This window comes from Gopherus evgoodei, chromosome 10 (assembly GCF_007399415.2).
Source record: "Gopherus evgoodei ecotype Sinaloan lineage chromosome 10, rGopEvg1_v1.p, whole genome shotgun sequence".
Taxonomy (NCBI): Eukaryota; Metazoa; Chordata; order Testudines; family Testudinidae; genus Gopherus; species Gopherus evgoodei.
In genome coordinates, this window is record NC_044331.1 from 38,197,590 (window position 1) to 38,223,158 (window position 25,569).

At 47.9% G+C, this 25,569-nt stretch overlaps 1 long non-coding RNA gene across 1 annotated transcript; it reads left to right on the forward strand.

Annotated features, from left to right (window-relative positions):
- The first annotated feature begins 3,022 nt into the window (after positions 1-3,022).
- On the forward strand, positions 3,023-16,067 carry LOC115659032. The gene is made up of 3 exons (XR_004002426.1): positions 3,023-3,113; positions 15,840-15,845; positions 16,055-16,067. It is a non-coding gene; the product is annotated as an uncharacterized LOC115659032 (long non-coding RNA).
- Positions 16,068-25,569: the final 9,502 nt, after the last annotated feature.

Below are 25,569 nucleotides of genomic sequence, written 5' to 3' on the forward strand. Positions count from 1 at the left end.
TATTCCAAATCCTTCTGGCAAAGACATTTGTGAAGAAGGTTATTGAGCAGAGTCTGCTCTCGTTTCCACCCAATTCAATGGGGTTGCATGAGAAAAATTGATCCTGTGACTAACTCTGGTGAGAATATGGGCTTAGGTAGCCTTGAATAATAACCCACTCATATCAGTCCACATCTCCAGAATACTGACTGATCAGCAGATGGTTCCATTCTGTCAAAAGTTCATCAGCATACAGAGGCCAGGGGAGTGCATAGCAAGGTCGGCTGATCAGAGGATCCATCGCTATGGGGACCATCCTCCCTTCCTGGAAGAGAGGCAGTGTGTTAAGTCCACAGCGGCTACTGAGGTGTCTGTTGTGGCTCAAAACCTTATAGAGGGGAAGATTTCTTTCAATCTCCCACCACCCCAGTGCACAGCCCAGCTGCTTGGGTACTGTGCATTGGTATGAGTCTGAATTCCCAAAGGGGAGCCATTTTTCTTTTCTATTTACTTATCCCCAGCTGGCCACCAGCAAGGCATCCAATGATGGACATAAACTCACTACCTCGCTCAGTCTGCAAGTAGGCTATGTCACTTTAGGACTTGCCATGCCTATGAGCTGGCCACCAGAATCCTGTCTGAAGCGCGGCTTTGAGATATACCATTGCAAGAGCTCCTTTATAGGCCAACAGAATATAAGGCAATTTCCAGGGATTCTGATCCAACTACATACTGCCCAGGCATTGGCAGCTCTCCATGTACAGGAAGTTTATCAGAAGCATCACAGAAGAGCGGTAGTTCACGGGGCAGCCATTTCTTTTTGTGGCCAGTGGGACATAGAGGCTTTTCTTTGCAGTAAAGGCAGAGTCCTTTTTAGATGCCTCTTCAAATTGCATCAGAGTGCTAGCTCGCCTTGTATCAGCTCTAACCAGCCAGAGCATCAAATGGGTTTCTAGAGTACTGGCTCATGTCCTGGTGATGTGGAAATGACGGTCATGAAATATGGTTTTATCACGTCAAGTATATACCCTCTCTGGAGGTTCAGTTCAATTAGCTTTGGTGACCACTGTGCAAATCCTAGCCCTTGCATCTACTGAGCCTTATAGTAATGAGCAACGTGGCAATGTATTTAGTAGATGAACAGTTTAATGGCCAGTCCCACCGATAAGTGGAGGAGCAATGCACAACCCCAAAGACATACTAACGACGTCATTCTCAGAGACACTATTTTCCGCTTAATTTGCCTGACCTCAGAAACCTTTACAACCAACCACGGTACTTTCTACTTTGAAATTGCCTCTGCTGGTTTCATTCATGCAAGATCTTCACTCTTTAGCAAAATGCCCTGAATTGATTATGCTGTTTGCACTTTGCATTTCTTTTCAGGACATATTGGAGAGTCAGTTACGTGTCTATAATTTGTAATCTAGCTTGTATTATTGTCGACTTGTAAATGCAGGCTTCTCACTCATCCACGCACCTTCATCATTTCTATTTACTCCATTGACATTAATGCCCTGGGGAGTGCCACTGGACTGCTGTGGAGATAATGATTTTTCATCTTTAATGGCTGCTTCAATATTTGTAACTCACTCAGCAGTCTTACCCAGAGTTAAATCTCTCTCATCTCAGGCAGTGTCTAATTTCGGAATGATCTGTCATTTCAGCTGTTTGATCACATGTCATTTTGTCAGCTGAACCCTCACAATTGCGTCTAGAGACCAATTCACTTAGGTGCAAAGCCCGGGCAGATGTGCATAGTTCAAGCACTGGCTGATATGCTGTGCTGGACTGAGAGGAGGTGGCAGGATGAGACCATCCCCACAGGCTGTACAGCCATTTTGCAGCTGCTGCCACACCCAATTTTTGGAGCCCTGGCAAGAGGGGATACAGGAGAATTAAAAGTGCTGCATAATGCAAAGAATCTTTGTTAGACAATCTTGCTACTCCCAGCCAATGTGTCAACTTAAAATAAGAAGCTGAGCTTTGGAGACATCTCCTGAGATCTTTGCCAATTTTATATTTAAATTAAGAAGCTTTCAGTCTGTACCACCTTTAATAGGTCCAGGAATCTCTCCCCTATAATGACTGATTTGGCATTGCCTTGCTGTGTGACCCAGGCAACTCAGGTAGGATATGCCTACACTGCATGATAAACCAGAGTCTGTGGGACCCGCGCTTGTGGATTCAATGGTTCTAAACCCACACCTGAGTGTCATTGTGACTGTTGGACCTACAAATCTACCTGAATTGTGAGCTTAGATGTAACAAGTATGTAAAAGTTCATAAGGTGTTACAGTTGCCTAGAGCAGGGCAGGGGCGGCCAAACTTATTGACCCTCCGAGCCGCATATGATAACCTTCAGAAGTTCAAGATCTGCAAGACACACAACCTGCCTTGCAGGGCGGTGACTGCCTGGGCATGGGGCTTCTGCCCTGATGCCCCACTCTCTGCAGGGCAGAAGCCCCTAGTCCCACCACCCTGCCACAGGGCAAAAGAACATGACAATGGCCATACTGGGTCACACCAAAGGTCCATTCAGCCCAGTATGTTGTCTTCCGACAGTGGACAATGCTAGGTGCCCCAGAGGGAGTGAACCTAAGAGGTAATGATCAAGTGATCTCTCTCTTACCATCCATCTCCACCCTCTGACAAACAAAGTCTAGAGACACCATTCCTTACCCCATCCTGACTAATAGCCATTAATGGACTTAACCTCCATGAATTTATCCAGTTCTCTTTTAAACGCTGTTATAGTCCTAGTCTTCACAACCTCCTCAGATAAGGAGTTCCACAGGTTGACTGTGCGCGGTGTGAAGAAGAACGTCCTTTTATTTGTTTTAAACCATCTGCCTATTAATTTCATTTGGTGACCCCTAGTTCTTGAATTATGGGAATAAGTAAATAACTTTTCCTTAGCTACTTTCTCTACATCACTCATGATTTTATAGACCTCTATCATATCCCCCCTTAGTGTCCTCTTTTCCAAGCTGAAGAGTCCTAGCCTCTTTAATCTCTCCTCATATGGGACCTGTTCCAAACCCCTAATCATTTTAGTTGCCCTTCCCTGAACCTTTTCTAGGGCCAGTATATCTTTTTTGAGCTGAGGAGAGCACATCTGTACGTAGTATTCAGTCCTGAGCTTCCCCCCCACCCAATCTGATAGGAGGCGAATGGGGGAGGGCATGGGGGACTCCATGAGCCGCACTTTAATCATAAAAGAGCCACGTGTGGCTCATGAACTGCAGTTTGGCCATGCCTGGCCTAGAGTAACAAAGCTTGATGGGGAAAGGTCCGAAGGGGTGATAGAATAATTGAGTTAGTCGAAATAAAAATGATTCAAGGACTGCGTTGAAATTCTGCTTGTTCAAAATAAATGTGGAGTCAAAAGTTAATGAGCCAAAATTGGTATGTCAGATACTAGGCCTACTTGGTGGACAAACCACCAAGAGGAAGGGCTCTTCCACCCATCGCTCTCTTTGTGGGTCCTTAAAAGAAAGAGACATTGTGGGGAAAAATAGGAAAGAACAAAAAGAGCAGACAGGGAGAACAGACAGAGGCGACAGGCGCAGTTTCTATATCATGACTGGCACCCCACCACTTCCTCAGGACCTGGGCCTTGGTCATCCTGATCCGGAAAGGTGTCCTGGCCAGAACAGACCAGAGACAGAGGGACCCAGATGACATCACCATCCCTACCAGCTCTAGCTGAATCCCAGCCCCCATGTGGGATGACAGAGATTACCATCTTTAATGTCAAGTAAGAGACCGTCAATCCGGCTGGCATTTCCTTCTAAAATTGGATCTGAACAACAACAGCTCCAGCCCATCTCAACTAACCTCATCTCTTTTCTCCACAAGGACAGTTATTGCCACATTTGATACCACCCAAGAGACTGTCAAACAAGGGGGGTTTCCTCTTAAAACTCTCTCCAGCTGAAGGGAAAGAGAACAAGGGATGTTAAAATGAAAGCCTCACTTAATCCTTTACATTTCCAGCTCTTTAACTCTCTTTTCCTTCTTTTCTGTCTCTTCAATAAAAGGCTCAAAAGATTTTTAATGGTGTGTTTGCCATGGGACTAAGCAGGCTCAGGTCTCCGTATACCAAACCCCAGACTTTGTTTAAAACTCTTTAACGCAGGACAGCACATGGGTCATATTAACACCTTTGGCAACTTATTCCAGCAAAATTAATACAAGAGTGTCCACACTGCACTGTAAACCTGGGCTTACAATTGCTGGCCATGCAATCCATTCTGCACTACACAGACCTTCTGACTCAGGTCTGCAGCTTGAACTGTGTCCACACTGGAAAATGACAGGGCTTGGACCCGAGTCTCAGCAGGCCTCAGGCTCTGACCCACCTCCCTAGCAGGATCCTAAGTGCTTGCTGACCTGAGTCAGACTGATTTGTGTGTGGATAGAAGTGGGGTTGGGCTCTTGGATTCAAACCTGAGTCAGATCTCAGACTCGGTGTGTAATGTAGACATACCCCCAATTTCCCTGCATCTTAGCTTTCCTCATCTGTCAAATTGGGATCATACTTGCTCCATCTCACTGCTAAGTGTGAGAGGGTTACTTAGTTAATGTTTGTACAGTGCTTTGAAAGCATAAAGTCCTATGCTGTAAGTGCTAATATCATTATCACCATCCATAGGGAACTCGCCTGACTAGTAAGGGGAACAGTACTCACAAAAGCAGTAAAAATGAAAATAGCCACCTGAAAATTGATTGGCCTGGGAGATCAGCTCCCTGGTGCTTAAAGAAATGGGGAGTGTCTAGCACATGCAAATGAGTGCAGAGCAGATGTGAAATACTACCCAATGCAATCACCGCTTCCTACTTACGCTTGTTATTATTGTTCATCATTTTACATAACAGTTTGGTGAGGGAGGAAGGTAAGGCATGGTTACAGAGCAGGAACACCCGTTACTTTTCTCTCTAGAGAACCTACAGCTCCAAACTACTCCTAAAGAGGACCAAGCTTCAGACAGGCAAGAAAGACCATGAGACGTCCTATTGTCTTGATATGGCAGAGAGACCTGGCCACTTGCTAAGAAGGAAGAAACACAGCTAAATACCTTCAAACGTAAGATGCAGAGATGAATTTTTGGGCCAGTGAGAGAGAGAACGAGGTGGGTCAAAGAAGATCTAAGAGGGAGAACCAAGCTCTGTGGAGAACCAAGTATAGAAAATGCAGTGAAATCCTAATGACTGCAATTGGCAGGGCATGTCATTGGGAAGATGGAAGACAGACCAGCTAAGCATCTCTTGGAAGGGCATCCATATGGTATCTGACCGCGAAGATGCTGGAAAAACATACCTGAGCCTCTTGGGCCATGCTGTGATTGGGAACCTCAGCAGGCCACTCCTCACCCTTGTCCCCTACCACTGCCCAGGGCCAGCTTTAGGAAGTGTGGGGGCCCAATTTGAATACCCGGCGGCGGTCTGAGTCTTCAGCGACACTTCGGCGACAGGTCCTTCACTCGTTCCAGGTCTTCCGCCAAAGTGCCACTGAAGACCCAGACTGCTGCCAGGTGAGTAAAAATTAAAAAGTTAGGTGCTCTTCTTCAGGACGCAGGGCCCTCTTAGGTGTGGGCGTGGGGCCTGATTCAGGGGAATCAAGGGAATCTACCTAAAGCAGGCCCTGCCGCTGCCCTCACTGCAAGGTTAGAGTGCTCCTCTCTGAGGGTGGCTCATCAAGATGGATTAGAGTTTGAAGCCTCCATTTTACTACCAGGCAGCCCCAGGATTTGTGCATATCCTTCCACAGCTTGATTTTCACAGGGCCAAGGAGATGTCTCACTGGGGAGGGTCAAGTCCAGCAAGAATCCTCTGGGGAGGGGACCTCACACTGTGTTGAACCAAGGGAGACAGTTATCCAACCAAGTAAGCACTCATTTCCAGCTGGACGAAAGCTGGCACAGGAGGCTGGCTTACCTGTCCATCTTCCCTTCACTGTGTTGGGAAAGGGTATTCATCTGCTATTTCTAGTATTAGTTAAGAGCTGACGTGAAGAGCAGCTCAGGCAGCCATTTGTGGTGCACAGCAAGTACACTACAAAACACAGGAGCTATGCTGCATGCTCTTGAGTGCTCCATTTGACAGGGTTGCTGGCCTAGTGGATGGGGGAAGCAGTAGATGTGACATTTTAGTAAGACTCTGGACGCAGTCTCACATGATATTCTCAAACAAACTAAGGAAACGTGGTCTAGATTAAATTACCATAAGGTGCGTGCACAACTGCTTGAAAGACTGTACTCCAAGAGTAGTTATTGACTGTTCACATCCAACTGGGAGTGGGTATCTAGGGTGGTCCCACAGAGGTCAGTCCTGGTTCAGGTGCTAGTCAATATTTTCATGAATGACTTAGATAATGGAGTGGAGAGTGTGCTTATAAACTCTGCAGATTACACCAAACTGGGAGGGGCTGCAAGCACTTTGGAGGACAGGATTAGAATTCAAAATGACCTTGATAAATTGGAGAATTGGTGTGAAATGAACAAGATGAAATCCAATAAGGACAAGTGCAAAGTACTGCAGTTAGGTAGGAAAAAACAAATGTACAACTACTAAGTGGGGAACAGTTGGCTAGGTGGTCATATGCTGTAAAGGATCTGGGGGTTATAGAAGATCACAAATTGAATATGAGTCAACAATGTGATGCAATTGCAAACAAGGCTAATACCATTCTGAAGGTGTGTTAACAGGAGTGTTGCATGTAAAACTGTCCCACTCTACTTGGCACTGGGCAGGCCTCAGCTAGAGTCCTGTGTCCAGTTCCGGGTGCCACACTTTAGGAAAGATGTGGACAAATTGGAGAGTCCAGAGGAGAGCAACAAAAATGGTAAAGGGTTTATGAAGATAGGTTAAAAACCCTGGGAGTGGTTAGTCTTGAGGAAAGAAGATTGAAGGGGGACCTGAGAAAAGTCTTCAAATACGTTAAGAACTTTTACAAAGAGGAGAGTGATCAATTGTTCTCCAGGGGTACTGAAAGTAGAAGTAGTAGTAATCTGCAGCGAAGGAGATTTAGACTGGATAGTAAGAAAAAGCTTCTGAACTCTAAGGGTAGTTAAGCCCTGGAACAACCTCCCAAAGGAAGTGTGGAATCCCCGTCATTGGAGGTTTTTAAGAACAGACTGAACAAGCACCTGTCAGGGATGGTCTAGGTTTCTTGGTCCTGCCTCAGTGCAGGGGGATGGACTGAATGACCATTGGGTGCCTTCCAGCCCTACACTTCTATGATTCTGTGATTCCATGATCCACTAGCACCTTAACTATTTCCATCTGTGCACATAGATCACTTCTGTATCGGTAACCATCCTGCCAGAGACTGTGATCAGCCAATATGATCTTGTTCTGAGGATATGAAGACTGTAACTCAATATACTGTGGTGCCACACTCCAGTGATGGAAGGAGAAGATTCCTCCTCTCCACTGTACTCAGACAATTCCAACTGAATTAATCTCTTTGTAAAAATCAGCCATTTCAGTCTCATTGCTGGACTCTCATGCACTCGCATTCCCCAACTCAATATGCTTCTTGGCTAACCAGCTTGAAACCACCCTGCTCCTGGATTAAGATACTACTCTGTGATTAGCAGGTCTGACCTCGAACCCACTTACTGTCTTTATGCAGAACTGCTGCCTGATCAGTTCCTGCCAGCAGGCGGGCTGCATACTGTGCTTGGCTAGACACTGGTTCTAGCAAAAGTAGTGTGTTTTGCCCACATTCAGGTAACTGAGGCTGACATGATGGGGGAAATAATGCTGCCAATTAGCCTTGATATTTCCATGGACAACATAGGGTGAGGAGAAGGAGAGAGTGAAACAAGGCAAAGAGTAAATCTTAGTGCCACACAAACCCAACTAAGCATAGAAAATTTCATTCCTTTAAAATCTAGTATCAATTTTGCTTTAGAGCACCGTTCCTTTTCAAGATTTGCATATGGGTGACATTCCCTTAAAATGACAGTGGAACATATCTTCCCTTGCCAGACCTTCCCACCCCCTCCCCTTCAAAGAGGCACCCTAGGGCAGTTACACAACAAGCAGAGACAGAGAGTGGAAGGAAGGGATATGATGTGTGTCAGAATGTGTGCCTTTGTATTTCTGGAGTGGGGAATGAGATAATAGCCATGCTGAGAACCTGCAAACACTCATTACCACATAAGCATCTCCACCAAATTCCATTCACAGCTCAAATTCCACTGCGCCTGTTAACAGCAGAGCACAGCACTCCCAATGTTGGTGTCTGTGGGGTGGGTTCATCCTCATGTATGTTAACTTTAAACCCCTGATAATCCCCATGCTACTGAAGTTCATTCCAAGTGAGCACTGAAATCCAATTTAGAATCCGATTCTCTGGATTTGTAACCAGAGTCTATTCCTGAAGGCACAAAAATCCAATTCACCGTCTTCTCCACTCAACGAATGCACCCAAGAGACCATCTCGAGTGGGCAAAGTAATCCAGCTTCTAAAATGGGGCAGCCAGTATCCGAGTTTTACTGTCAAAGCTTGGTTATGCAGGTTCTAAGTGCCAGTCCTCACATCACTAGGTGGCACTGCAGAGAAGTTTTGCTTGGAGTTAAAGACAATTAGAACTAAGTGAAATTTACAAGTAATTTATTCCATAAGTTTCCCCTTTTCATTTAATTTGTTGAATCATGCAATTTGTTTGTTGTGTGAATTGCTTCAATGGGTAATTCTTGGCCTGCCGACCATTCAGTACCTCAAACCTGGGAGAACTTTGTTACAAGTCAGTTGCAGTTCACAGGATGTGTGTGTCCATAATGGAAGCAATTTTAGTAAAGACTGTGTTTTCAATGGGAACTGAGCACCTGGTTTCCTTAGACTCCCTTGCAATTCCCAGCAGAAGGGAATATCAGCAGTGATGCAGCTAGCACGGAGGGTGCTCAAATGCTGGGGCTTGGGATAGGATCAGCCTAGCTCCCTTTGTGGCAGTCACTCAGAGGAACGGATAGCAAAATGGATTGCATGGGGCAGAACAGCTTGAGCTAACTGTTAAAGCAAATCGACTGAATGAAGATGGTCTCCATCTCCTAATGCAGAGGACAGTCAAAAGCTGTGCATAGTGCTTTACCCCCTGAGGAGAGAAGTGACAACTGGAAATTAAATGATGTATTAAAGTAACCATTTGAACCGACCATTCATGCACACTGCAAACAGGATGTGTTGCTGAAAAGGAAGCACCAGGCTGGCAAAGGATGTCTGGTATAAGCTGCGCTGCCTGATGGGGAAAGAATATGAGCAAGTCCATGTGAGGCTGGCTGGCCTGGGACAAATGGGACAAGATGGAAATGGGAGTTCATGCACACATCGAGCCAGTCTTAGAGCTTGAGTGAGGCCAGGAATGGGGCAATGGAAAGGAAGAAGGAGAGAACGTGAAAAGTTATTGAAGGTGCTGATGACAATAGTGTTAAAATGATAGCTAAGACATTGTGTGACAATGCAGCATGGTTCAAATTGAGGTGAAACAACCTGGAACATTGACCAGGCTCAGACAGCTGGACAAAGGGACTATTATCCCTCCCCCAGTGTAAGTTGAAAAGGTGCTTTGACCTAGGACATCATAGAAATGTAGAGCAGAAAGGAACATTGAGAGGTTATCTAGTCAATCCCCGCACAATGAGGCAGAATTGGATATGCATAGACCATCCCGGAGAAGTGTTTGTCTGACCTGTTCTTAAAAACCTCCTGTGATGGGGATCCCACAACCTCCCTACGTAACCTGTTCCAGAACTTAACTGTCCTTATAGTTAGGAAGATTTTTCTAATGTCCAACCTAAATCTCCCGTGCTACATTCTAAGCCAATTCTTCTTTGTCCTACCCTCGGTGGACATGGAGAACGACTGATCACTGTCCTTATCAGAAACGTCTAACTCCAAGATTGGCCTTTTCTTCAGGAGTGGAGATACTCCTGTGGAAAAGCAGCAAGGAGGAGTCACCAGGCAGACAACAACGCAACTGTCAGTGCCAAATCGGCCAGAAGAGGCATTTGTCTGGCCTGCACAATTTCACATGCATCTTGTCAATTCAGGTTTCTCTGTTGCCTGGAACATTGTGCAAAAAGAACAGGAGTACTTGTGGCATTTTAGAGACATTGGAACATTGTGGTGGAGGAAATGCCTTGGGTGACAAGGAAGTGACTTGGAACGCATGTTCCTGGAAGGCTGACACAGAGGATCCTGAGTCACTGTTGCACAGATTCATTGCCTCATTTGGGGCCTGAGCCATTAGAGGCTGTCCATTCATCTCGGTTGTCTTTGGATCTGGCCCTTTTTCAGTGTTACAGACCTATCACCGAATCACTGACATTAGAGATGAAAAAGACATTAGACCATCCAGTCCATCTCCTTAGGGACAATGAAGGATTGTTCCCTACAGGACATTATTTTGCGCTATGTCCGTTCTAGCTTTAAAAGTGTCTCGAGCAATGGGAACTTCTACCTTCTCCCTTAAAAAACTGTTCCACTGCCTATTACATTAGTGAGGATCTCCTGTTGCTCAGCCTCATTTTCCCTTTCCTTAATATCATCCTTTTGCTCTGAGTCAGGCTGCCACCCAGCAACCAACATAAGTTCTCTCTGTCCTTGGTGGCCACACCCTTCAAATGTCAATAGACAGTTACGTGTTTTCCTTGTCATTCTACCAAGACACACAAGTTAGGAAATGTCTCACTCCAGCACCCCAATGGTCTATCTGGCCCAACAGCCGGTGCCAGTTGCTTCAAAGGAAGCTATGATGGAAAATAGTGCAATAACTTGCCCATGGAGGGAGAAGTTTCTTCCTATACCCAGCAGTTAATGGTTGGCTTATGTCCTGAAATACATATGCGGGTTGGTAGCTGTATAAATGCTGGATTGTTTTTTAGTCTCCCTATGCTCTTGGCCTCAGCAACATCTTGTGACAGTGAGTTCCCATAGGTTAATTGTGCACTAGGTGGAAACATATCTGAAATTTCAATTTTGAAAGTTGCTGCCTTTCAATTTCCTACAGTAGTCTGGCATTTCCACAGCTGAGCTTGATTTCTTCAAATGGCCAGTGGCTGAGGGTGTTAAATTCCCTTCATGCCCTTGAATAAATGCCATCCCAACTGACAGATCTGTCTAAATTCAGATTTTCCAGGTATCCCATTTCCTGCTCATTAGCAAGAGTGATCTGTTCCAGCAGGGCCTGCCTTCCTGACTAATTATTCAAACATCTTTTCTATGTTCTTCTTGTGGAGGAGTTTGGTATCTCAGCCATTGCCATGAACAGACAAGCAGCACGCAGTTCCTGGGAGGAATTGATTTGGAACTGTTCTTAATAGGCCTAATAAAACATTCAGAACTGCTCAATTACATACTGCTGTAACTCATGTGCAATCAACAAGGTTAACCTAGAGGCAAATTTAGCCCATAATCTTCCTTATACATAGGGGAGATGGGCAGATTGTGATAACAGATTCAGACTAGTTCTTCTCAAACAGAAATGCTCATTGTGGATCAGGTCAAAGGAACTGCCTCTGACCATGAAATTGAGTTGATGGAAAATAAGAGGGGCCCCATCATAAAATGCAGAAAACACTTCTGATTGTGATGGGCCAGATCCCTGATTCACAGGGCAGTATGAGAGCTCAGTTAGAGCCACTGGCAGCACTCATTGATCACAGGCAGCTGCAGAGAGCTGAAATTCACAGGGATTCTGGCTTTAGGCTCCATGCTTGGGAAATAAAAGGCTGCTGGAAATGTGAGACATTCATCCAGCATTCGGGCCTTACACAAATAGGCAACCTTCTTTGCAAATCAGGTCTGGGACTCTCACCCTGAAATTAAGTCAATTGCCTGGCTAGCCCTTGCATCTGAGAGCCTGTACCCCAGACTCTAAGTAGCGGTGGTTTGGAGGCAGTTACATTTCTGTCCCCCTCTGCTTCTATTCTTGAAGCTAAGATGCACTGCTTATAATAAAAGGATTCCAGGGGAAATGGCCAGCCCCCTCCCTCTTCCCATCAGTGTAAATTTCTGCTTCCTTAGAGGCTTCTCCCCTTCCCAAGGAGCTGTATTTATAGATGGCCTTGGTTTCCCTCTGAGTGCTGCATTGGGCCTTCAGCCCCCAGCCCTGCTTCATTACCCCACCCTGTCCACCTGTGGGAAAGCTGAGCCAGGATTAACCCACTGCATTCTGACATTCAGGCCTCTGCAGCATGCCTCAAGCAGGGATGGAGCGTGCCTAGGAGGTGGGATATAGAACAGGAGTGGGGTGCAGTGCAGTCTAGTGGGTACCCCATCCCCTGAGCCAGCACTTGGGTAGGAAAGCAAGAAGCAGCCTTTCATCAACAGAAGCTTGAGTTTGCCTGTCCCTTATGCTCCCTAGCTGTCTTTGCCCTCTGTACCCCGACCCCAGCTCTTAGGCTCCAATTGCTGCATTGGCCCAGCGGTGGAATTTTCCATGTGTTCTAATGGAATTGGCAAGGTGTGCCACACCCTGCCTCCCACAATGGAGAGTTAAAGCCCTGCTCTATGCTCTCCCTTCACTGCTCTCTGATTCAGCCACATTAATATTGGTGACATTAGAGGAGTTCTTTTGCAAACCCATTTTAATTGGCAAGCTGTGTTATTGCTTTATTAAAATGTAGCAGGATTTAGCAGCTCCCCCTGAAGGGAAAAGGGGAGAAATGCCCTGGATTTCTCCTCCAGACCCTGGGCACCAAGTTCCTGGGCAGGGGTTCTGGTGGGGACATACTCCCCTGCAGTGTAGTCTCAGCTTGGAGCTGGGATCCCCCCAAATCCTGCCCCAGCTTCCAAAAAGAGGTCTTGATTGTTCGAGCCCTTGTGGGTCCAGCTGGTGAGAATGGGCGTTGCTCCACTGGAGTCACTGGGCTTTGCTGATTTGGGCCAGCCACAAATCCAGCCCCCCGTCTTTGCTTCTCTTGAGCACCTTGTCCCTCTTCTTCCTCCCTCCAGCTTTCACTCCTTCAGACCCTCCTCCTCTCTCCCACACTTGCTTTCTTCCTCACTGGAGTGAGACAGGAAAGAGTTTTCCCATCCTGCAAAAATATCCGAGTTATCGAACGTTTTTCCCATCCCAAATTCGGATAAAGAGATTAAATCTGGAAAAATTTCCCAAACAAAAATCTGAAAAAAATGTGGACCTGCTCAGTCCAAATGTTTTGGTCCAGTTTGATCTCTTTTACTTTACATTTGCTTTTACTGTCCATCAGCTTCTATTTCATAATGAAAAATCATTGCTACTGAAAAGCAGAACTTTTTTGTTTGGAAAATGTTGAAACAGGGCATATGGACAACTGCACAATTTCTTTTTTGGGGTTGTTTTTTTTTTCAATTTTTTTCAAAATGGGAAATTCTTCCAAGCCGACCCTTCCCAGGAAACGCTTAGCTGAATCAGCATTTTCCAACAAAAAAAATATTCCCAACCAGCTCCCAGCCTTGCTCTCCCTCATCCTCCTCACACTACCCTACTTCCCTCCGTCTCTTTGTTTCTCTCTGCTCTCTTCCATGGCCTTCCCTCATCCTTCTATCCCTGTCTCACACCCATGCACGTACACACACATCCCTTCCTCCTCTTCTCTCTTTCTGCCTTTCTGTGGCTAGCTCCTCTTCCCCTACACTTCCTCGCTCATCCTTTACCTCTTCTATCTTTCTCTTTCTCTCTCTCCCTTCCCTTGCTCACCCCCTCTCATTCTTTGCTCCTTTCCCCTCTTCCTGTCTCTCTCTGTCCCCCCACCGCACTCTGCTTGGAGCAGCACATTGTGTTTACAAGGAAACAGTGGTTCTTTCCCTTTATGTCCCTCCTTTGTCGCTCTTCTTCCCCTGGAGGGGAAAGCACGCAATTTCCCAAGAAATAACAACATCTCTGAAGGAAAGGAAAAAAAACCACCCAAACCAAACATGCCAACAAAGAGGCTGCAGGAATATGGATCCTCCCCCACCCCACCCCACCCCACCCCCTGCCACCTCTACACACATGTGTGCGTGCGTACCTCCCCCCTAGGGCATCCACTCACCCAGCCACAAAGACACACTGAGCTTTGTCTGTTTAGTCATTTAGTTTGTAATGGAAAGTGTCCGTCCTTATTCCCATGAATAAACAGTGCAAAGGAGGCGAGAGACACAAGGCAAGGCAGAGGGATGGAGGCTGGGGGTGGGGGAACTGTGGCTGGAGCTTGCTTTTGTTGCTTTTGTTATCCTACTTGTGGAGGGGAGCAGGGGCAGTAGGAACACCATAACCAACATGCTGCAGCCCCCTTATCCCCCGGGGCCTTACATAGCCCTTCCATTATCACCCTCTCTGTTGTGTTATTCCCACTGGGGCTATCTGCCCTGATGGCTGACATGTTCCCCCTTTGTGTCCACAAACAGAAAGGTCACTGCTTTCGCATTATTTCTATTATAGCATTCTGAGCGTGCATGTGGGTGTGACTCAACCCCCATGGGAGCATGTTTTTCACGTCTTTCGTGGCAGTAACGTCTCGTGGCATCTGCTCTTGTGCACTCAGAACTGCTCTAGCAAAGCCCCTGGGTCTCCCGTTGTGTATTTCACTGTTTGCAGCAGGGCCCGGAATGAAAGCTCTGGAGACAGACATCCTCGGTGAGGTGCAGCATGGCTAGTTCCTCACACACACCTGTTTGCAACATGTCTCAGCTCTGGCCAGGAGGGAGGGATGGTCTCACAGTCAGTCCCATCTCTGCTGAGACCACCACCAAGAGCTCTACTTAGTACTGGCTGGGTGAGCAGAATTCACGGGGTTTCATGTGCACAAGGGTCCTAGGGTCCCATTATTGGGGAGCAAGGGGGTATTTGGGGGGCCCTGGATGTCGCTATTTAAAAAACAACCTTCCCAGAGTCCAGGGGCTAGTTAGACCCCTATAAAATCTTGGATTTTGAGAGTTTACATGCATAAAATTTGGCTCCTGTGTCAGGATGATGCTGTGATTTATAATTTTGGCCTTTCTGACAATGATTTGGGGCCCCAGACAATTGTATGGAGGGGCACTGTCCCCTTTGCCCCCCAGTCACACCAGGCCTCAGATGTGACACTGGCTGCAGACCCAGCATCAGACAGTAATGGCTGCCAGTCGCATTGGGCATAGTGTCCTAGATAGAAACATCCCATATCCTGTTACAAAGCCCCCGAGCCACCCAGTCCTCCTCAAAAGAGCCCAGAAGCCTCCCAACCATTGGGCCATATTGCTCTGTGTTGTGAAGAGAAGGTGGTTATCTATCAGCAGGGCTCCCAGCTCTGGGTCATGGTCAGAGCTCTGAGGAAACCCCTCTTCAGGGTCCAGTCGCTGGCCTTACACAGACAGCCCCTATGGCTCTGCCCCCATGAGCATGACCAGAACGGCTTAGTCTATAATCCTCTACTCTTGGGAACACTTGTTGCATCCACCATCTTTCCATTGACTGGGACTGCCAACCCAGTGCTGCTTCAGGGTAGGCTGGAGGGGCTTGCTGAGTGCCCTGCAGGTTGGCCTATCAGTCAGGAGGTTGGGACGACCCCCCACAGCACTGACAGGCAGCCTGGGGAGCAGGAGGTCTACACCAGGGTGGGGATCTAGAGCTCCTCTTTGGCTGTCCACAGCACTACTGCTGGGCTGGCCTTTAACCAACTCCCTGGGTGGTAGGAGGAGGAGAACTGTGCCATTAATTGTTTCTTAGTACCCTGCGCAGGTTAGTGCTCTTTAACAGCAGAGGAGTGATGCCTGTGCTACAGACCTGGTCCATCCCATTGGACTGGTTAATAACCAATGAGACAGGCCAGGGTGTGGTGACAACACAGCCAAAGGGGTAGATTCACTGCTGAAAGTGTACCACTAAGATCCGCATAAGTCACAGAGATGCGTGAAGAGGCTACGTGCTCCATTCAGCCCCCACTGGACGGTGCATTCAGACTTCACCTGGTCTCCCAGGGCGTCTCTGAGGTGTTGAAAAGCTGTTCATTTAGGGAGAAATAGAGACATGTTTGTACGGATGAAAAAACCCAACCATTCTCCGCTGGCTCCCCATGTGCCAAGTCATGGTTAATACACTAAGGACACAGACCATAACAGCGGCATACCATGGCAGTCCACCATTAATGAGATAGACATGCAGTCCCTATCATGGTGTTATAAGCCAAGTTTGGCCCATAGTGACAGCTCATCCGGTGAGGACATGATTCACAGTCAATAACAGCTACACTACCCATGGTGCAGGAACATGCTTTTTGCTTGGTAACCTGGATTGGAATGGGGCATATAACCTACCATCAGTAATACTGAACCACACTGTTTTAAATGCTTCCCTGGTCTCCTGCATCACAATATCTCACCCTCTTTAAAATACTGTCTATGTCATACCTTGGGAGGTAGGGAAAGTCTATCATTTCCATTTCACAGATGAGGAACCAAGAGGCTGCATGACTTACCTGAGATCACACAAGAAATCCATGGCAGATCAAAGACGCGAACCCACATTTTCCCAGTTCCAGGCTGATACCTTATCCACTGGGCCATCTTTCCTCTCATTCACACACTCTTAACGGTGGCACAGTGAACTCTGCAATGACATGGATCTCCACAATGTGGTGACACAACCACCCTCATGGTGAGAGACCCCATGGTCAGTATCTGAGTGGTGCTTTCCAGCAGCGACAGCAAGGGGACAAACCCTGAGGTGGTTCTTGCTGAAGTCAGTGGGAGGAAGGACTGAATAAAGCAACACTGAGTAAATCCCTCTGCCAGTGGCATTGCTAGCAATCAGCTCAGTGGTCTGTGTAGCAAGGACAGATGGTAATTGGGAGGATGGGGGCGGGGTGAAGTCAACTCTCTCAGGGACGGGGGCATGGATGTTAAAATTAACTCTGCCTCGAAGGTGGATGTTTCAGTCCCCTGCAGTGATGGGGGGAAGAGGAATCATGCCTGTCTCAGTGCAGAGCCAAGGACGCATGTGAGCACAGCTGGGGCAGAGCAGGTGGGCTACAGAGGCCCTGTGCTGTTTCTCAGAAAGGCCGTGTACTGACCCAATTCATTCACAGCTGCAGGGCACCCACGGAGCTTTGGGAACGACTCTAGTTACATTCCTGTCCCCTCTGGCTCTCCCCTGAAAGCTGCCAGCTCTGCTCCAGTGCTGCTCCATTCTCCTGCTGGCAGAGATGGCTGAAAACCCTTTCTCCATGTGACAGGAAGCGAGGGATGATGGGTCTGCGGCTCCCCACAGCTGTTTCAGGGGCTGCAAATCCTGGAGGGGCGGGAAGAAAGGGGATTGTCACCAGCAAGAAGGATGTGGTGGGCCCAGAGTCTCTCTGATGTGCTTGAGTAGCCCCTGCAGGGCGGCTGCCGATTTCAGTCAAGCTGCAGTCCTGATTGATCCATTAAAATCACTGGCCATGTCACTCCCGGGCCTGGCTGTCAGCTGCATTAAAGGAATCAGTTAAGTAGGTTTTGCTTACCGCCTGGGAGCTCTCACCTTTGTCTCTCCGATCAGGCAGTTCCCCCACTCCTGCATGCACCTTCCTTCCTCCTCTCTTATTCTCAGGGCCCCTCCAACAAACACCTGCCCTCTCTGGCCACAGTCCCTCTGGCAGGCAGGCCCGGATGCTCTCCTGAGCTGCAATATGCTCCGCTCAGGAGGGGGCAGGCCGTCCAGTAGGGAGCAAGTCACATCACCTCGTTTCTCATGGTGCACATGTGCCAGCTCATCAGTGTGAGTTAGGGCAGTTCTGGGGCTGCTCTAACTCACAGCAGCCATCAGTGGCCTCTGCAGGACTGTATGTCAGCTGTGAATCAGCAGAGGGCAGGCAAGCGCTGTCCTGGCCCCACCCAGCAGTGGGGGGCAGTTGCTGTAGGAGCTGACCATGTCTCTTTATGCCAGCTCCTCTACACCAGAGGATTCTCAATTGGCCAGTTAGGGTTACTTTGCCCTGTTTGAGTGGCAAAGGGGAGACTATGGGCTGCTGTCTGCAGCTCCTTCCTCAGGGCATAGGCCAGCCAACGGGGACTCCCTTTGCAGCCCCACCCTGCTGCTCTTGGACCAGAGATGCCAGTGGGGCTTTGAACAGTGAACAATCACCCTGCAGCTCCCCCACAGCCCTTGCTGCTCCCCAGTGGGATGCAGGATCCCAGACTTGGCAGGGCAGAGCACCAACTGCACAGGGCTCCCTTCACTGCTCCCTTTTCTCTGTCAATTATCTCCTGGGGGTAGGGGCAGCACAAAGAGCCCAGTTGTTTGTGCTGCGCCAAGAATAGCTGAAGAACAGCTGAATGAGCCCTGGAGAAGACACTATTTTCTAACCCCTAGGTCAAGTCAAGTTTGTGACAGGCTGTGTGGGCAGTGTGTGGGGAGTTTCTACTGCTGCAGTCTCTGTGTTGTGACTAAACTGAAGATGTTAGTGGTGAGGGAGGCTCATTGTATGCTTCAGACAGTGGCTTGAGGCTCTAAGTTCAAGTCCTGGTTCTACCACAAGCTTCTTGTGTAACACAGAGTACGTTAATTGGGGCTGACTTTTTCAAAAGAGCCCAGGCCCAGATTTTCAAAAGCTCTCCATGCCCATCGAATCCCCTTGTAACGCTTACAGGTGGATTTTCCAAAGAGCTCCAGTATCTGACATAAGAACAGCCATACTGGTCAGACCAAAAATCCATCTAGCTCAGCATCCTGTAGTCCAACAATGGCCAATGCCATGTGCTTCAGAGGGAATGAACAGAACAGTCAATTATCAAGTCAACCATCTACCGCCCAGACCAGGAAACTGAAGAAGTGTGCTACTTGCCTGGAGCTAGGATTCAGGATGTGAGCATGTTTGCTGAGACTGATCAAGCCCCCTTCCTACTTCTCCACATGAGCAACAATGATACTGCCAAGAATGACCTTGAGTGGGTCACTGCAGATTATGTGGCTCTGGAAAGAAGGATAAAGGAGTTTGAGGAGCAAGTCATGTTCTTGTCCATCCTCTCTGTTGAAGAAAAAGGCCCAGGTAGGGACCGTCAAATTGTGGAAGTAAATGTGTGGTTGTGCAGGTGGTGTCGGAGAGAGGGCTTTGGATTCTTCAACCATGGGGTGTTGTTACAGGAAGAATAATTTCTAGGATGAGATGGGATCCACCTAATGAAAAGAGGGAAGAACATCTTTGCAAGCAGGCTTTCTAACCTAGTGAGGGGGGCTTTAAACTAGGTTCACTGGGGGATGGAGATCTAAGCCCTGAGGTAAGTGGGGAAGAGCGATACCGGGAGGTAAGACAAGCAGGAGGGTGCAACAGGGGGGGGCCTCCTGATTCATACTTAGAAAGCAGGGCAATCAGCTAGTTATCTTAGGTGCCTGTACACGAATGCAAGAAGCCTGGGAAACAAGCAGGAAGAATTGGAAATCCTGGCATAATCAAGGAACTATGATGTGATTGGAATAACAGAGACTTGGTGGAGTAACTCACATGACTGGAACACTGTCATGGATGGGTATAAATTGTTCAGGAAGAACAGGCAGGGGGGGAAAGGTGGAGGAGTTGCACTATATGTAAGAAAGCAGTATGATTGTTCAGAGCTCCAGTATGAAACTAGTGAAAAGCAGGGCCGGCTCCAGGCACCAGCATTCCAAGCAGGTGCTTGGGGTGGCAATCTGCAAGGGGCGGTAGTCCGTGTGGTTTTGCAGCCCCAAGCAGGGCGCCGAATTGCTGCCAGACGGGGGGGCAGTCTGTGTGCCGTTAGGGTGGCACACGTGTTTCTGCGGTGGCAGCAATTCGGCAGCAGCTTCTATGTTCAGCTGCCCGTGGCAGTAATTTGCGGCTTCTGTCTTCTGGCTGAAGACAGAAGCTGTCGTCAAATTGCCTCTGCAGTGGAAACATGTGTGCCGCCCTAACAGCACACGGACTGCCCCCAACATCCATGGCAGCAATTCGGCACACTGCTTGGGGCGGTAAAAATAGTAGAGCCGGCCCTGGTGAAAAGCCTGTTGAGAGGCTTTGGGTTAAGTTAAGAGGCAAGAGCAACAAGGGTGATGTCATGATGGGCGTCTGCTATAGACCACCAGACCAGGATGATGAGGTAAATGAGGCTTTCTTCAGACAACTAACAGAAGTTTCCAGATGACAGGTCCTGGTTCTCATAGGGGACTTCAATCACCCTGACATCTGCTGGGAGAGCAATACAGCAGTGCACAGACAATTCAGGAAGTTTTTGGAGAGTGCTGGGGACACTTCTGATGCAAGTTCTGGAGAAACCAACTAGGGGCCGTGCTCCTCTTGACCTGCTGCTTACAAACAGGGAAGAATTGGTAGGGGAAGTAGAAGTGGGTGGCAACCTGGGCAGCAGTGACCATGAGATGGTTGAGTTCAGGATCCTCACGAAAGGAAGAAAGGAGAGTAGCAGGATATGGACCCTGGATTTCAGAAAAGCAGACTTAGACTCCCTCAGGGAACTGGTGAGCAGAAGTGTGTCCTTGTTGCCAAGAAGGCTAATATGAGGGGGAAAGTTCTCCAGGAGAGCTGGCTGTTTTTTAAAGAAGCCTTACTGAGGGAGCAGGAACATACCATCGGGATGTGCAGAAAGAATAGGAAGTATGGCAGGCGACCAGCCTGGCTTAACAGAGAAATCTTTGGTGAGCTTAAACACAGAAAGAAAGCTTACAAGAAGTGGAAACTTGGACAGAGACTAGGGAGGAGTATAAAAATATTGTTTGACCATGCAGGGATGTAATCAGGAAAGCCAAAGCACAACTGAAGTTGCAGTTAGGAAGGGATATGAAGGGTAATAAGAAGGGTTTCTAGAGATATGTTAGCAACAAGAAGAAGGTCAAGGAAAGTGTGGGATCCTTACTGAATCGGGGAGACAACCTAGTGACAGACGATGTGGAAAAAGCTGAAGTACTCAATGCTTTTTTTGCCTCAGTCTTCACAGACAAGGTCAGCTACCACACTGCTGTCTTGGGCAACACAGTACAGGGAGGAGGTGAGCAGCCCTCAGTGGTGAAAGAACAGGTTAAGGACTATTTAGAAAAGCTGGATGAGCACAAGTCCATGGGGCCGGATGCGCTGCATCTGAGGGTGCAAAAGGAATCGGCGGAGTTGATTGCAGAGCCATTGGCCATAATCTTTGAAAACTCGTGATGATCGGGGGAGGTCCCAGATGATTGGAAAGAGGCAGATGTAGTGCCAATCTTTTTAAAAGGGAAGAAGCAGAAGCTGGGGAACTACAGACCAGTCAACCACCCCTCAGTCCCTGGGAAAATCATGCAGCAGGTACTCAAGGAATCCATTTTGAAGCACGTGGAGGAGAGGAAGGTGATCAGGAACGGTCAACATGGATTCACCAAGGGCAAGTCATGGCTCACCAACCTGATTGCCTTCTATGATGAGATAACTGGCTCTGTAGATATGGGGATAGCAGTGGATGTGATATACCTTGACTTTAGCAAAGCTTTTGATACAGTCTCCCACAGTATTTTTGCCAGCAAGTTAAAGAAGTAGGGATTGGATGAATGGACTATAAGGTGGATAGAAAGCTGGCTAGATTGTTGGTTTCAACGGGTAGTGGTCAATGGTTCGATGTCTAGTTGGCAGTCGGTATCAAGCGGAGTGCCCCAGGGGTTGGTCCTAGGTCCAGTTTTGTTCAACAACTTCATTAATGATCTGGATGATGGCATGGATTGCACCCTCAGCAAGTTCGTGGATGACATTAAGCTGGGGGGAGAGGTAGATACGCTGGAGGGTAGGGATAGGTCCAGAGTGACCTAGACAAATTGGAGGATTGGGACAAAAGAAATGAGGTTCAACAAGGACAAGTGCAGATTCCTGCACTTAGGACAGAAGAATCCTATGCACTGCTACAGGCTGGGGACCGACTGGCTAAGCGACAGCTCTGCAGAGAAGGACCTGGGGATTACAGTAGGCAAGAAGCTGCATATGTGTCAACAGCGTGCCCTTGTTATCAAGAAGGCCAATGGCATATTGGACTGTATTAGTAGGAGCATTGCCAGCAGATCGAAGGAAGTGATTATTCCCCTCTATTCGGCACTGGTGAGGCCACATCTGGAGTATTGTGTCCAGTTTTGTAGCCCCCACTACAGAAAGGATGTGGACAAATTGGAGAGAGTCCAGCAGAGGGCAATGAAAATGATTAGGGGACTGGAGCACATGACTTATGAGGAGAGGCTGAGGAAACTGGGCTTATTTAGTCTGCAGAAGAGAAGAGGGAGGCGGGGTTGATCGCAGCCTTCAACTACCTGAAAGGGAGTTCCAAAAAGGATGGAGCTAGGTTGTTCTCAGTGTTGGCAGATGACAGAACAAGGAGCAATGGTCTCAAGTTGCAGTGAGGGAGGTCTAGGTTGGATATTAGGGGAAACTATTTCAGTAGGAGAGTGGTGAAGCACTGGAATGGGTTACCTAGGGAGCTGGTGGAATCTCCATCCTTAGAGGTTTTTAAGGCCCAGCTTGACAAAGCTCTGGCTGGGATGATTTAGTTGGGGTTGGTCCTGCTTTGAGCAGGGAGTTGGACTAGATGACCACCTGAGGTCTCTTCCAGCCCTAATCTTCTGTGATTTTATGATTCTAAGTGATCCATCCCCTGTCGCCAATTTCCAGCTTCTGGCAAACAGAGGCTAGGGACATCATCCCTGCCCTGGCTAATAGCCATTGATGGACCTATCCTCCATGAACTAATCTAAGGTGGGTTTTTTTGAATTCTCTTTTAGTATTGGCCTTCACACTATCCCCTGTCAAAGAGTTCCACAAGTTGACTGTGTATTGTGTGAAGAAATACTTCCTTTTGTTTCCTGAGTTCTTTGGAAAATATGGCTATGATTCTGCAAATCAAACTCTTGGGGAAACTCTGCTCTTCATCTCTCCGGGCCTCAAGTTCCCCATCTGTAAAATGGGACTAATGGTACTTCCTTCCTCCAATCTTTAGTCTGTTTTGGCTATTTAGAATTAAGCTTTTCAGGGCAGGGACTATCTCTCATCATGGGCTTGTAAAGCACCTCGCACAATGAGGCGCCAAGCTCGATTGTATAATCTAATCATATAACTAATAACAACCATCTGTCAACTCACCACTAAGTTCACTATTTTAAGACTAGAACAACTCAGTGCCAAACACCACTCTTCACTGCCCCAGCCCCAGACTGTGTTCAGCATGCATGGACTTTTCACCAGTATATTTGTGCCTCCAGCCTGGGCATGCGTTCACAGGACTGGTAACAATCCAGCCCGTGTATTTCTGCGTAGCATTAGTGATGTGCCTACCCCTCTCTTGATGCATCCCCATTTATTAATGATGCGAGGTGGTGAGAAATTCCCATTATTAACTTGGACACTTTAGTGAACGTGACAGTCAGCTCAGATCTGCAAAACAGAAACAATTATTTTATCTGCGTCATAATGAATTGCGATGTGTCTCTGACACGTGGAATTAGCCAACTCATTATGGATCATGAATTTTCATCTGTTTAAAGCAATGGACACTACATGTGGGGTAGGAGGGGGCAGACTTCCCTCTTCATGGTGACACATCAACTGTTAGGTGCTAGATTTCACCAGGCAGATTCCCCACATCCTCCATTGTCAGAGGATCTAACCAGATCCAGCCTTAAGACCAAGCAGCTGCTTGGGGCATCCACTATAGGTTTAGCAGCTCGGTCTGATTCCCTGCACCCGCCCCACGTAGGCAGCAGAATTGGAGAGGTAATTCACAAGCTGGTTTCCCCTTGTTCTCATTGGACCAGTGAGGTAGATGTCATGTCTTTGTGGGCAGCTTCTGTTCTACTGGGTAATACTCATTGTCTCCACCTGTTCAAGGCAGGAAGGGGGGATTCTCTCAAGCCCTTATTGTAGCTTCAATGGATCTGGGCCTCCCCAAATTATAAAGGTCAAAGAGTCCTACAGTCATTTGGTGGGGGCAGGCAGGATCCTTCACATGCCAAATGGCCCCTCTCGGGATTCCTGCAGCATCAGGGCCCTGCCATGCAGATCGTGCCAGGGTCAGAGTGTAGGGGGCATGAAGACAATTTGGATTCAGGCAAAGAAGCTGGTACCTTCTGATGTATGGGGGCCCATCACGTGTATCTCCTGTTCGCTTGAGCCTGTAGTGCTGCTATATTTCTTATACTCACTTGTGGAAAGCAGTACTGGTGGGGCCAGCAATAGGGGCTGGGCAGCACTGATGGGCTATCAGAGAGCCAGTGGCATGGTCTCATGGCCTGCTGTGCCCGTGGGGGGGGGTGACTACACTGGGAGTGTAGGAGGGAGTGTTCACAGCACAGGCACTGACTTTCATTTTTCCTGCTCCATCTCCTTCCCGGAGGTCCCACCCTCATTCGGCCTCTTCCCGCCCCTGCTCTGCCCCTACTCCAAGAGCCTCCTGCCTGCTGCCGAACAGCTGATCAGAGGGTGGTTGCTGGGTCCTAAGCATCCTTTTTTTTTTCTGTGTGGTATCTCCCTCCTTCCTCTCCTTCCCAGCCCTGCCGGTTGCAGAGGACTGAGCTGCCCCTGGATAGTCGCCTCTCCTTTTTTCATGAGGACTGCACCAAGGGTTTTTTTCTTTTCACAGATGCCCTCTGGAGAAATCCTCGGCAGGAGTGAGACACAATGCTGGGTTTTTCCTGTTGCCAAGGAGGGAGTATTTGAGTGCTGGTTATTTTGATTTTCTTTGTGGGATTATTTGGTCAGTTTTATTTTAACATTTGTATTTGCTGTGGGAAGTTCAGTCTCGAGGACGAACTGTCTCCAGATGTCAAACTCTTTAAAGGGATCCTCCTCCTGTGAAGAGAAGTCTTTCAGCTGTCTAGGGGGCCTTTCTTTTCTCCTTTTCTCTCCCTATCTATCCACCCATCCTTTTCTAGGACCCCTCACTCGCTCTCTCTCATGTGCCAGGCCGATCCAGGAGGCCCGAGCATTTGCCCTGCTTTGCAAGAGGCTCAGCCATGCAACAGCAGTGATGAGTTGAGAAGAAATATACCGGGAAGGACATTTTTTTCAGGAAATGGCTCTATTTGTGCCTTCTCACCAGCTGACAGTTCCTCCACTGGCTTGGCGAGCGCTGGTGCAGCCGTGAATGGGGAGGTGCACGTGTGAGACTGAGCTCGGCAATGGGTAGAGGGGAAGAAGCATGACCCTGACTCCCCTGGATCGAGGGACCTGCCACTCTGAGTGACGTTTTTAATATTACTCTTATTATCGTTGGTGGTGTGACGCACCGCCTGCCAGGCTGCCTCCTGACCCATGGCACTCCTGTATGTCACAGACCTTTCCCTCAGGGCCTCGGGGCTTATTCTGACCATTATCCTCACAACGAATTTTTCGGAAGGGTTGGGGGGGGGCATAACATACCACAGACTATGTCAAAATGGGTCTGCTGAGGTTTCACCTGCCTTGTTACTAGAGCTGAAATTGGCCAAATTTTCACCTTTCAATGACATTTTTCAGCAAAGATTTTTTTTTATGAAAACCTCCCCTGATCATTTTGTGGGGAGATTTATTTTTTTTAACCATTTAAAAAGTTGGTCTAAATTTCTTGATGTCAAATTTTTTTGTTGAAATCTCTACATTTGTAAACTTTTGACAGCCCAGTTAAAAACACTGGATTTTCAGACAGTGCCCTGG